The sequence below is a fragment of the Chiroxiphia lanceolata genome, chromosome 4 (genome assembly GCF_009829145.1).
Source record: "Chiroxiphia lanceolata isolate bChiLan1 chromosome 4, bChiLan1.pri, whole genome shotgun sequence".
Taxonomy (NCBI): Eukaryota; Metazoa; Chordata; class Aves; order Passeriformes; family Pipridae; genus Chiroxiphia; species Chiroxiphia lanceolata.
In genome coordinates this window covers 16,431,650-16,445,236 of record NC_045640.1, presented here as the reverse complement: position 1 = coordinate 16,445,236, position 13,587 = coordinate 16,431,650, and the positions used below count along the sequence as shown (strand labels likewise).

The 13,587-nt window shown below is 39.1% G+C and overlaps 1 protein-coding gene and 1 long non-coding RNA gene across 11 annotated transcripts in view; one reads left to right on the top strand and one right to left on the bottom strand.

The window, feature by feature from the left end:
- Window positions 1–13,587, top strand: part of LDB2 (LIM domain binding 2) — a 218,357-nt gene that overhangs the window by 183,000 nt on the left and 21,770 nt on the right. The window lies entirely within an intron of this gene.
- The window catches only part of LOC116785953, a 65,218-nt gene continuing 62,746 nt past the window's right edge, over window positions 11,116–13,587 (bottom strand). The window contains exon 3 of the long non-coding RNA XR_004356776.1: window positions 11,116–11,142. This is a non-coding gene — a long non-coding RNA (uncharacterized LOC116785953). The remainder of the gene's footprint in view (window positions 11,143–13,587) is intronic.

Below are 13,587 nucleotides of genomic sequence, written 5' to 3'. Positions count from 1 at the left end.
AAAAATTAGATTAGAAAGAACTTCAAAGGATATCAGCTGCAAGAGGGTTGTTGATTTCAGTAGAATTATACCAAGTTATAAAAAAATCAGGTCAAAACAGGGGAAAAAGAGGAGACGTAAATGCATTTAATATTCTTCAGGGTTGCTTTGACAAAGCATTTAAAAGTTGATCTGCTTACATTTTGCTCACACTTGTTTTTTTTGGGTACATGAATATATGCTTTCCCAAACAATTAATACAATTCATCTTTGCTCAGCTTTCTACTAGTAAGGCTGGAATCAAGTTCTTGAGACAGGTTAGTTATGGATGCAGTCCAAAGAGCTATTCGTCTATATCTGTAATCATGGAAGATGATGTATATAAAGGAGAAAACAACCATTTGTCATCATAGTCTAGCTTAAAGATGGTCTGTGCCTTAGGAATAAGGCAATATGAGCAGTTCTTCTCATTAGCTACTTTATTTCAATCTGCAGGAGCTGTTAGAAGCATCCATTTACTAACACTCAACTCTCTGTGTTTTAATAAATACAGCTGTATGAATCTATAGAATATCATAGGAATTGACATTGTGCAGAAAACACCTTTGGTGATGAACAATCAACCTTCTGCTTGGCAGAGCTCTAAAAAATTAAACAAAACCCAGAAATCTATGATGATTTTTGGGGTTTTTGCTTATCATATAGATATTTTGTATGAATATAAAATTTTGTGTTTTCCTCAGTTTAGTTGGAAAAAACACCTCTATATTTGTTGGCCATTTTAGGCAGTGTGTTACTGTGGCAATGGGAAAGTCTAGGGAGTGCATCTGTGGTTGGTTATCAGTGTTAAACACCTTGAATAAATTGCATAGCATCAGAAAAAGCAGATGACTTCAGCCATCCAAAAAGTACAAGAAAATACATTGCCTGCAGTCTCTTGCAGCTATTATAAAAAGGAAATAATTATGGAGAGGGGAAAAAAGTTCATCCATGTACATTTGCTATAGTATATGTCCATGTCAGCATTGAAAATGTGCCTGAAAGTTCTAGCATAGTAAAGCCATTTCCTATAATGAATTTTGTTATGCCTTCTCATTTTCTGTGGACTCTGAAAGTCTAGATCTACCTGCACTCCCATTATCACAGTGTCTGATCGTTTTGCCTTTTTTTTTTTATTCAAGCAATATTGTTATAAAAACCTTTATATCCACTGCACAGTTGAGGAGTTTAGGATGCTTAGAAGGACATAAAGCCACAGTCAGACTTTGTGACTTCACTGCAGCCTTCAGCTAGAGGCTTATCTTTTTAGATTTCATTGCTTAAGACACCATAGGCATCTGTGCCATCCTGGTTTTTGCCAGCCACTATGTTGTTTATTTTTACAGCACAGCATGAGAGGTGGTAGGTGATGCCCAACTTTATCTGGTATTCCAGAACCCTTGCCCCGAAGTCGTGACATATGGGTCAATATTCTCCTTAGCCTGAGGGAGTTCAAAGCCCTGTGTGCTGATACACCATGAACATGCTAAAAAAATAGTGGGTGCTGTGAGCAACCTATTGAGGCTGGGCCATGATGCAACCAGGAGGACATGGCTCCCTGAGTCAGAAAAGGAGCCTGGAAGCATGGCTGGTTAAGTATGAGGACTTTTCTTCTCTAGTCTGCTCTTAGGATTCTTTTTTTTTAATTAAATAATCACTGAAGAGCAGGTTGAAGGTGTTAGTGGTTGCTCCTCTGTGTACTCAACTTGTACTTCTGTGTACTTAAGCCATCCAGGTCCATCAGACTTTAGAGCTCATTTATCTATTCAAATCCCCCAGGTTAGGTTCATCCTTGTAAACAGCATCCAGTGGTGTTCTTGGGTATCTGAATGGAATATCTGTACTGTTTTAGAGCTGTTCCTGCCTGCTTTGCTGACTGTCAAAGAATTCCTTGGCACAGTTCAGGAGCTGGCATGATATAGAGTCCATTGGTGAGAGGGAGTTTGTATGTGGTCTTCTGTCTTGGTGCATGAGAAAGCTCAACTTTATGAAAGTGGGACATTCCTTGCCAGTTGGCCTCACTGCCACAGAACTGTACTGGTACATTTCATTTACTTGGGTTTCTTGGCTTTAGGGGGCTTAAGCATATGAATTCTGAATTGGCTGAGTATATGCCAGGCTCACCTCAACCAAGGTAGGTGAAAGATGGAACTTTTATGGCTCATACTCTTGGAGTTGAATATTTAGATGCTGGGATCATTTTTTTTTCTGATGTTCCCTTTAGTGGTAAAACCGTAGTCACAGATGTAGAATGAGCTTGAAGACCAGCTCTCCTATTTTTTTTCCCTGATATCATTATCACCATTTCATTTGGCTTTTTTCCCCCATAATAACAGAAACATGCTTGTGTGTATCTCTCCTTTCTGTCACAGGAAAATGCTACTACTGTTCTGAGTACTGGGATCACAGTAGGTAATAACACTTTTCCCTGTCAGCTAGCAGGAGAAATGGCAGTCTCTTTTTATTCCACTCCCATATACACTTCTAGAAGTGAAAGAAACTTGCCTCTGTGGAAGAGGCCAGCCTAGACTGGAAGCAGGCGTATAGAGCCAAGCATCAAAGTTCCCAACTGGTACATAACAGAACACATTCCATTATGTGAGGAAAACTCCTAAATGCTATGAAGAACCTGTAACACCTGGAAGTGTGTATCTGGGTTCACAAAATGGGGCTAAAATCTGGGGGAAAAAAAATAAAACAGCTTTTCTTGGTTGTCTCTAGTCTTTACATGTCTGTCTAAGTAAGAATTTACCCTTTGATGTCTTCTGTTAGTGCTGCAAAGTCAGACAGCTTGCACAGATTACAGGAGTTCTTCCTTTCTGAGTCGCATTTTACAACACAATTAAGTGCCAAGTGCAGTGTTGATATATGAAACAGAAGGAACACAGTTTGACTTTCAAACTCTAAGCAAGAGTTTGCAGTACTAGCAATTAGGAAAAAGATATTTTTACACATAACCTAAAGTCTTATCTGAAAATCACGGAGATAATAATCTTGGGACCTTATGACGTTATTTTACCAAGACACAAATTAAGTACAACAGCAGTTTGAGGACAATGTTGTGCAAAACTTTGCACAAAACTAGTAATAGATCAGCTGGTCTGTTTTTAAAAGGAGGGAAGGAAGACTATTTATTTTCCCTCAAAGGAACTGCTACAAAGCTATTTTCCTTATCAGAAGAACACCTTTTTCCTGTATGTTATCGCTGACATTTGTTCTTTATAACCTGATGAGGGCAGGTGGAACACCATGGGAATGAGTAATTGTTGATTTGATATAATTTTAACTTTTGTTTCAAGCCTGCACATGCGGTTGGTATTTTGCACCTTCATTTTGCTTATTGGTAACCTTGGGCTATTTTGTAGTCAATAACAGGGAAAAAAGATAGTGCTTCTTTTTACTGCTAGACTATTAGGTGGCTCAAAGTCGTTTCTAGAGACCGTGCAGAGTTTCTATATATTTTTTCTTCTTTGATCAGCAGAGAAAGTTTCTTGATCATCCTACATAAAATGGTAGGGAGCATTCATGATTTAGGTTCTTCTCAGAATGTCTGATTTAGACCTCTGATTTAGACATCTCATAACAAGCATGCAGTGGTCTTCCTTGTTAAGGGACTTGGTGTGCTGGTGGGGTGAAGCAGCACAGTGTGGCTGTGCCTGCTGCCCCAGCTACTCAATGGACGTGGCAGTCAGCTGGGTGCTGCCCGCCTGGCAGCCAGGCACTAGCTGACCTTTCCGCCTAAGGGAATGTTGCAGGAATTCCCCCCAAAATGTTCTTTTGACATGGTCATGCTCAGAAGATGGGCTTTCCTCTGTCAGATGTAAGGTTCTATACAAACCTGTTACTCCACTGATCAGTGGTATTGGCGTAGGGATTGATCACCTTCCGAGTGGATGCAGCATTGTGCATGCAGTAAAACCCAGTGGCTGGGAGAAAAGCTTGTGCATCCTCAGCTATGGCCATACTCTGCCCATGGCCAGCCTGTTTTAATTTGCCTTCTCGGCACGTAACAAGTATTGGGAGACCTGAGGTTACAAATGATCAATATGGAAAGTAAAGCTATGGAAAGTAAAGCCATGAAAATTAAAATTTTAGCCTTATCTGTGCCCAGTGCCGCCTCTTTCCATCCTGGAATGAACCCAGGTGTTAAATTCTGAGTACGGAATGCAAGTTGTAGTGTAGGTTGTAGACTCTGATACAGTCTCTTGAATCTTAAATGGCTGAACAACCATAGTCTTTTGCATGTCCCTAGTACTTTACACAGTACTGCAATACCAAGCCCTAGATGAAGGTGAGTTCCCAGTGTTGCTACTTTTCCAGGATTGGGGTTAGCTTCTATCAATAAGAAAAAAAACTGCTTTGGCTCAACCTGCCAGTTAAATGTCCATTCTTTGGATTTGGATCAGGAAAATGGTTCTTCTAAATACCCCTTTCTCTTCTTCATCATACTTGGCTGCTGGGAAAACTAGAAAACAAATAAAAAGAAAATTAAATGCAATATAAAACTAAATGCAGTTTTCTCTATTGTCATCTCTCCTGGCTTCCAGCCAAAGAGATTTGGTCCCCAGCTATTATGTCATCTTAGTCATGCTGCCCAGCCACAGTGGAGTAAGGGTGATCCCCAAGATCTCCTCTAAGTCAGGACCTGAGAACCACAAGCCTCTACACTACCATCAGTCTCTGCTCCAGAATAACCCTTTCTGGGGAGCTGAGATAATCAGCAGTAATTAGATAGAGTTGAAGTAAGATAGCTTTCCTTAAACAAGCCAGCGAGGATCTGGCTCAGAACACAATCCTAAAAATGCCTTTGTCTATCACCAAGCAGAAAACCTTATCCAATTGCTTTCAGAAACCCACACATGGGTTGTTCATCTATACCGGTTTCTTAAGGCGCATTTGTCCCACATCACCAGTTTCAGCCACACATTTCTGCCCACATGCTGCCTATTTCCTTAGTTATTTCTTGGACAGATCTATTCCCCCAGCTGTTTTGCTGTACAGCCACACAAATAGCTGGGTTTGCATAGCAGTGGGAACAGCATGGTGCTGCTTAAGCTGACATTGCCACCTAAGAAACAGAACCCTTAGAATAGTGTCCTTTGGATCCTGCCCCTTCCTAGACCTTCCACAGGATTTCTTCTGGCCTTGCTTTCTGGGAGAAGGGAAGAAGTAGAAGAAAACAATCAGTTAGCACTAACATCTCTGAATTAGGATTTTTTCCAAGTAGCAGTTTATTCAATATTTGATGGACCATTCATTCCCAGGTTGGATGCAAATACTTGCAGTCTTCTTAGAAGAAAAGTTTAACTCATTTCTCCACTTAGCCACAGATTGCTGAGGGGTTGGGGAAACTGGGGCATACTTATGAATGTAAAAATATCGCCATAATGTTTCATGTTTTCCACACCTTAAATGTTCACTTCATGTTGCACATACCATATTGCTTTCCAGAACACCCAGATTAGGGCTCTTTTGCAGTCTGCAAAACTAATTAAAAGCTTAGAAACAAGGGGTCTGAAAGAGCATATTCCTGCTAAAGCTTTGCTGGTCAGTGGTGTCTGCAGACTAATTAATCCTCCTCATGTCTTGATCAATTGACTCATGCCATAATGATCTCATACTTTTCCCATTCAATATCAGAATGTTTTTAATGATTGGAAATCTCTGGCTCTGGCTGTGTTTTATACCTTGTGTCATAGACTTCAGGAAATTTTTTAGCAAGAGTTTCCACCTTTCATTGGAGCTAACCAAAGGGCTCCTCAAACTGTATGATACTTTAGCAGCATCTCCCAGAATGAACCCACTTGGGAAAAACAAGATAAATCAAGTAATATAGGCAAGGACGTAATGCAGACAATTCACAATAATAAAGTAGCTGCATTAGTCTCAAAACAGCAATTCAAAGGAGCATAGGATTAAGCAAATACTGTATATGTCAGTTCATTTGCACCATCTGCTGAACCAAATATCATAAGGGGAAAGGATAGTAGGCACATGGGACTGTGTGTTGAAATATAGTTGGAAAAAGAAAATTGTTTCAGAAAGCTATGAAAACAAAAATCTGGGTGCTTACAAGTCTGCAGCCAGGAGAGGGAAGGAAGAATGATGTCATTTCATAGACCTCAGAGATTTGATTTTTTCATTTACCATTTTTAGGAGTGGGGGAGGTTGTGAAGCTTAATATCATCTACTCTGGAGTCTGGTTCAGATAGCAATTGCTGTTTAACTATAGGAAACACAAGCATGGAAATTATTACACAGAAAACGAGAAGCACAGGTTTTTAAAATGTACTTGGATGCTGTGAGTGAGTACATGCAAAGTTTGGGCTTGGACACAGTCACCAGGATACAACCACAGAGTGACTGTGGTTTAGATGGCTTAGACAATGTAGTGGCTTACTAAGAATCTGTTGTGTTGACCAGGGTGGGTGAGAGACATTTGGAACTCTTCAGATGATCTTTGGATCAGTGATATTACTGCGAATGCTTCCCTGGAAAATATGATCAAAAGCTGCGAAATTCTATTGTTCAGATACTATTGTAAAATATGTGTATTAGTCAAAAGATGATATCGGATTTGTGCATTGCCAAACATAGGAACAATAAAACAGGGGGAAAAATCCCATTATTCCGGTAGTCTGGGAAGTGCTGGTGCATCTCTCTGAAGTGTCATACGGTGTATTGGCATATACCAACCCATTTCAACCCCTCAAAATATGCGTTTATTTCTCTTCATCAGGACTGCTTAAATATTGGAAGTTACAGTTTTTTCCTTGTAATATAAATTGGAATAAGAAATGTAAATGAATTGTTATTTATTTAATTGATAATAATTGCACTTCACAATCTGTGCCACAGAAGATAATGGCTCTGGAAGTCAAAAGACATTTGCACAGAAGTTTAACTTGATGATTAATGGCTTCCTATGTAAGATGACACATAAGAGCTGCAAATACTGTCCCATCTTTAAAGACTTGAAAAATTCTGGTTTAGTTGCAAGAAAAAAAAAAAGAAAAAAAAAAGGGAAGGAATTTTCTGTGTCCCTTGTTTTGGTGTTGAATAGGACAGTATTCTGGAATGTGATTGTAAAAATTAGAAAGGTCTCTTTAAAATGAATTAAAAAGTAGTCATTGTTTAGTTTAAATTTCAGTTCTTATAGTGTCGGAACACCTCAAAAATACTCATAAAAGCATCATTGATTCACAGATAGATGGTGTTAAAGGACATAAAGCATCACCAGAGAATCCAGTAAGACTTTGTGTATATCATAGGGCGTTGTATTTTACTGAATTACTGCCAAACTGAGCCTAGTGACTTCCATTTCACTGAGACATAACTGGTGTTTGGCAAGAGCAGAAAGTATCCTCGCAGTACCCATTTCAAATTATGGAATTATTAGTTTCCTTATTATATAGATGGGATATAGAGTAGTTCAGGGAACCATTGGAAGGTCTTTCTGGATGCTGCATGCTCTACCAAGAGCCTATTTTCTCATGGAAAAAAAAAGAAAAGAAGAAAACACCACAGGAATCTTAAGGTCTCAGTAACTCCTTCTCCATAAACTGACTTCTCCTGACACTGGGGGTGATAATGAGAATTTGACGATTGTTCTGTGACTTGTGTGATATTTTCAGTCCTGGCTGGAACACATTAAAAAGCTGTTTTGAACATAGAGGATACATTACTGTGATCACACTAGCAAAAAAAAGTTCAAAATCTCTCCTTGCTCTCTAAAAGCACTGCACTGCCTGAAGAAAATAGATGGGTTAGCATAGGCAAAATTACACAAACCATGTGCCAGAAGTGAAATTCACATTGCCTTGCTCACATAATAAAGTGTAAATTGTATTCTTTTAATATAAATAAACTATAAAAAGCCAAATCATAATTGTTTTTGTAGTCAGAGTTTCCAGTGACAGACACTGTGTCTTGTGAACTTCCAAAGACTTTGTGACCACTCTGGAAACAACAGCTGTACTGTCACCAGCAGCACTGGGACCACTGCACACTGACTGCATGCATCAGTAATGTATGGACAGTGCTATTTGCAAGAGATCACACATTTTGTAACTTCCTGATCCAGAAATGTAGCTCTGTCCAATTAGTCCAGTTTCTCTTAGCTATGGAAAACAAACTGGGCATTCCAGTCAGCAGATCTGCAGCTGTCATTGGGTAGACGATGTTCTTGGTCTAACTTTCTCTGGTTGCATTTCTGCTTATAAACCAGACAGACCTATGACACTGTTGAGAGCTGGCATATGAATATCCACCCAGGTGAGCTGTTGGCACATTTTTGCAATTTATCCCATGCCACCTTGCTCTCTCCCAGACCTATCTTGGTGCCATTCTTGAAGCAGCCTGGGCAAGGGATGGTTTTCAGTAAGAAGTGTGATTGGGGCCACCCTTCACTGGCAGCAGGCAGGGTAGAGCTGTGTGCACTCAAGTGCTGCAGTGTCACACGCCCTGAGAGCTGGAGAATGGGCCTCACCTATTTCATTTGGGAATATTGTGTTTTATAATGTACCCATAAGTCTGTGGTTCCATGCCCATTAGTAATGTATCCTTGTGCATTGGATCATCAAGCCATATAAACTTAGAATGGACCAGATAAGAGCAAAATTACATTTCTGTCATATTAACAGAGCATCCATTGTGGAATTTAGTCTGACTTTGTTGTCTGTGCTGAGCAATACCTGACCTGATGCTGATATCAAACTGGCAGATGATTCCTTATATGGCATGAAGCATTCTGATATAAAAGTAATTTGTCAAATATTTTCAAAAAATATTGAACTGGTCAAATTCATTTCTACAAGCACAGTTCTCTGCATTACCAATACCCAGGAGCTTTAACACCAGGGCTGCTGTGCTACTGAAGCACAACCTTAGTCACACAGTTAACAGCATTGGGAGCAGTGCTGCACTGCAGTTGGTAGCACTGATACATACACAGAAGACCTTTTTCAATATTGCTGTTATTGAGAACTTCAAATGAATGGATGCATTTGAAAGACTTCCCAGAAAATACATTTCCTTTTCAGCTGGCAGCTCAGTTATTCATCTAAGTAGTCTGTGGATTAAGTAATTTGACAACCTCTGAAAGGTTTCTTTTTGTGAAACAATTGTGTGTTATTGCTCTCTCCTTTTTCCATTTCACCTGTACAACTAACCCAGAAATTCAAAACAGACATATCAAGACACACACTGGGACCAGACAACAGCCACACCAAGTTGTGTGTGATAATGCTGGTAACTATCACCGAATGGGCTCATATACCAGAGAGGGAAAAACAGAAGCTGGGAAAGGGTTAAGAAGATTGTTTTTTCCTGTTTTTTTAGCTGACTTCTTGGTATAAGTCTCTCTGGGCTTGGACAAGGAAGGAGTACAGATCTTAGTCAGTTCATGTCTCAGAAGATTAGTGCAGGGGAAGCCAAGTTGAGGTACAGCATCGTGTGTTATAATACAGTTGAATGATTGGTATCTAATTTATTAAGCAACCAGGCAGATTGGGCAATCTGATTTTTCTAAATGTGTGGGAACTGTCAGTTCATTGGTACTGTTGGTACTTCTTCATCTTTATGTTTATGCTATGCTGCAGTGTGAGGTGGGTGGGAAGAGGCTGGACTATCCCCATTTGGACGTGGCTGCCATGCCACGGCACCTTTCCCTCTCAGGAGGGATGTTAGCTTTGTTTCCCTGGGGGCTGCTTTCTCAGCAGACGCTCGGACTCCAAAGCACTTGTGAGAGTGGATGGTGTAAGGCAGTGCCATTGCTGTACACAATGCCCCCACAGAGCTGCAGTCATTCTGGGAAGCAGGGACTGCACGTGCCAGTGTGTTTTACCTCCACCTGATCATCATATCCACCCACCTTAAATTCCATCTCTGTTTTTTGTATAGATCCTGACAGAACAGCTCAAGTACACTGTGTACAGTTAGAGGACAAGTATTGATTTTGCTGTACCTGAATAAAATCCTTAACAGAAAAACAAACCTAATGTTAGTGGTTTGGTTTTCATCTCTTTTGACTTTTGTGCGTGGGCTTCTGTACTCACCATCTAGCGTTTGATCCATGTGAAGTACAGAGTTGCAGCTTGATTTTTAAGACGTGCACGACCCAGGCTGTGATCTGTGCAGGCACAATTTCAGAGCCAGTAAATAATTTTGCCTATGTTTTATTGCCTGTATTTAATTGAAGTGCAAAGTAATAATTTCCTTCCTACCTACAAATCAGAGGATCAGATGGGCAGTTATTACATTTTTCTGCTGTAATTGTCAGGAACAGCTGATACATCAGCATTACCAAAAAGATTCAAAATATAGCTTATCTGCACTTCACTGGGCCAAGGGACAACTAGCCTGATCTGAAGTGTATCCTTATGTATTTTGAAGATGTAGCTCTGAATTAAGTTTATTAAAGCACTATTTTAATAATAGGTATAGTGTACATTAGTTGTGTTGCTAACTATAGTGTCATGAAAACAGTTGAAGCATTATTAATGTATATGCTATCAATACTTAAAAGCATCATTGCCTGATGGTGATAATAAAGCTTCACTAGGGGATGATCTATGACTGCAAGCATTAAATACTCCCTACTTTAAAGTCATTAATCCCTACTTTCTTCGAATACGTTTAATTAAAAAGTTCCATTTTCCAGTAATTGCTGTTTTTATATAACCTCGAAATGGAATGTTATTCAGACACAAGGTCTTTTATATAAACATCCATCTGTCCACAGCGTAACAGTGCTGGGACAAGTTTTGTGGATTGGGTGAGAAGTGAAGAGATTACAGAAGACTCTGTGTCCCTGGAAGAACTGTGAACTTTTGTCCTCTGTGTAACAGCTCTGGAGGATTTTTACCTTCAGAATTTTGGTACCAAACAAGGGAATTGCAGAGTCAATAGGAGTGCAAATCATGAAACAATGGGCTTAATGCCTAGTGGAGTTGCATTATTAGTTTATAAAGCAAAGCTCCTTCCTTATTCCTTTTTTCCTATGTCAAGCTCTGCACTGCAAAGTATCGTGCTTTCTATCTGAACACAGAATTAAGCAAACATCAATTGCGTGTATAAAGATACATACCCATATACATATCCTCTGTGCTTCAGGCTGAAAGATCTCTAATAAAAAGAAAATATGTTGGTATTAATAAGATTGGCATTCAAAACGTATGAAATAAATGCATGGAAGTTTGTCAGCTTATTAATCATTCCATTACAAGTGGTGTTTTTACTTTCATTGCTCGAACATCTAACCACAGTTCATCGGCTACAGGCCAAGCTAGCTTTTGCATTGGCACATTACCATGCGGTGTAGTTCTCTACTTCTCTTCCATTTATTAATGCTGCAGACTTCCTACAATTCAGGCTAAAAATAGAACTGGTTATGTGAAAAACACTGCATTTGTGCTTGAGCTGCAGTATAGAAACAAGAGGATTTTATACGGATGGGGGAAGAGATTCATGACACAGAAGAGCTAGCTGCTTATACTCTGGAAAAAGCTTTCTTTTTGCTAGGTTGTAGATAAAATTAGAGTTGCTATGTACATGTTAGTCTGAAGGATGAATCACAGTTGTATTGCCTCAGTTTGTATGAATCTTCATGTGTATCTATTGTATGAAGGAAAGATGATTTCTTGTACAAGGAAACATGAAAATAGCACAATGTATGGAAGTGAATTTGTAAAATCAAAGGTGAAGGTGATGTTTTGGTTTTCAATATAAAGACTGTCTTCATCTATGGCACCTGTTTTGAAGTAGTCTCAAAAATTACACACTAAGCCAAAATTTCAATCTCACCACTAAATTTTTAGACTTGCATTTTGGCCAGGCATAGCATCTCCTATTGTTCCACTTTCAGTATCTTTAAATCAGCATTTGCTGTCTGCAGACCACTTCACCATGAAAACATTTCTAAACTTATTTCCAAGTTGCAATACAGCTGCACACTAAAAATGGTCAGCATTCAAATGCAGTCACTACACTCGTGATCTTTTTTATAATGCTGTGATTTGTTTTGAATCAGCAGTAGTTTGAACAAGACAAACAACATTCCAGATTCCATCTGAACCTAAGGGAGCTGCCAGGGACACAGGTGAAGAGTGACAGTGGATGCATTTCATAGTCAAAATGAAAAGCGGCAAAACTGATAACGTCTCATTGTTGCACAAATAGAAAAGCTAACAGTTTGCATATCAGAAATATCAGGTGTTAGGATTTAACTCAGAACTGCTGAATTTGCCTTGTTTGCCTTTGGAGAAATAGAGAGGAAGGAAATGTCATGCAGCAACATCACACGTGATACTGATGGGAGACAGCAAACAAGGAAATAGACCTTTCTGATGCTGTTTCCTAGAGATACTGTTTGGACCGGCAGTGATGGTGGATTATTAAGGAATTCTGATTATTAAGTATATGCGCTTGGCAAAGAATAAGAGAGGAACAAACCTCTTTTGAAGTACACAAGTCTCCAAAGTCCCCCTCGTTTTGTTTTTAACTCGGTACTGTGTAAGAAATAAAATCGGCAATTGTGTTAGAAGCAGAGGCAGCAATATTGAAATGAGAACAAATTGTAAGCTGTATGATTTTTGAACTATCAAGAGAAAATGAAATTAAGAAAGCTTTCAAATGTCATGTGCTTTGCACTAGACCGCTGAAACACAGTGAGATAAAACAATAGGTATTGGGTTTCTATGTCAGTTCATAACCTACAATTGGATGTAAAAAAGGAGATATTAGTTCACAGGACAAGGCTTAAGTAAAAAATATTTGGCACAAAGAGCTTAGTTCCTTCTCTTAATTACTACAGACCAGCCTTAAGCCCTACCTAATGGTGGAACTCCAGCCAAATCCACTATAGGCTGAAATCAATGAATCTGCTCTGATTTACATTAAAATTTAATTTTGTCCTGACAAGCTCTCTGAAATTGATACTCACTGCAATACCAAATGCAGTATAAAAGATCATATCATGCAGTCAACATGATGCACTTTGCAATGTAATTTAACACTAATGTTAAATTAAATTACAAGGATAAATTTTATGGTCTCTCTTAAAATCATTTAAGAGCTTAATTCTGATCTGAGATGTGTAAGACACAAATCTTTCCTATTGATCACTGACTATACAGATAGCTGTGAAAGAAGAATCACACAATATGACGGGCTGTCCAAGACTTTTTGTTATGATACAGGCTTGTGATTTGATGTATTGATCCTTAGGTTAGGATCTTTGCTGAAGGAAAAGGCTCAAGCAGGTTGTCATCATTGAAGAAAACACTAAACAATCTGTATAGTTTGGGTAAGGCCAGATTGCACCAGGAGATCCTTAAGGAAGATTTAGACAATTGTAAACAAGAGTTAGACAACTCAGATTAAAGGTTTTCATGGTTTTCAGAACTAAACTCTGGGATGGGACTTCCCCTGTAAGTCCTTTTATTTTCATTAGCTGAAAATATATGCAGCAACAGAATGCAGTTTGCCTGCGCCATTAGGATTCCAGGAATATCTGCTTATGTTATTGAAACCACGTGCCCTTACTTTGTCTGATTTGTCATTGAGGGAAAG